Genomic DNA, 738 nt, shown 5'->3' on the forward strand with positions numbered 1-738 from the left:
CCATACCTCAAGTGATCCTTTTTATTGGGTCTGAATTCTGGGTAAGATTTTAAACTATTTTTCTCAAACCGATTTCTTTCCTACTGTCTTCTGCCTTTGTGTTATCTATCTATCTATCTATCTATCTATCTATCTCTATCTATCTATCAATCATCTATCTATCTATCTATCTATCATCTATCTATCATCTTCTATCATCTATCTATCATCTATCTACTATACAGAGAGAGGGAGGAAGAGTACATGTGTGTTCTCATGTGGAGCTAAGAGGACAAGTCTGTGGAGTCAGTTGTCTCCTTCCATGATGTGGCCGTAGGGTTAGAACTCGGGCACTCGGGTGTTAGGCTCAGTGCCCATGGGCACCTTTACCTGCTGAACCGTCTCACTGGCCTCCCGGTGTCTTTTTAAAAAAAATTTATTTTTGTTTGTTTGTTTTGCGACCGAGTCTCTCTGTAGCCCCAGCTGGCCTGGAACTTTCTATGTAGACCAGGCTGGCCTTGAACTCACAGAGATCCACCTGCCTCTGCCTCCCCAGTGCTGGGATTAAAAGTGTGTGCCACCAAGCCTGCCCACCAAGCACTTTACGTAGTTTATTCATGCACCTACCTTGAGCTCTGAGCTTTCAAATTAAGAGCACAGTGTAAAATCACCTGCAGGTGACTCCAAACAACTTTGTCTTTTAGTTTTAATTTGTGTTTATGCTTACTTTCAAACTGCATTTAAAATCTTATAATGTTC

Source organism: Nannospalax galili, unplaced genomic scaffold (genome assembly GCF_000622305.1).
Source record: "Nannospalax galili isolate Female #2095 unplaced genomic scaffold, S.galili_v1.0 scaffold179, whole genome shotgun sequence".
Taxonomy (NCBI): Eukaryota; Metazoa; Chordata; class Mammalia; order Rodentia; family Spalacidae; genus Nannospalax; species Nannospalax galili.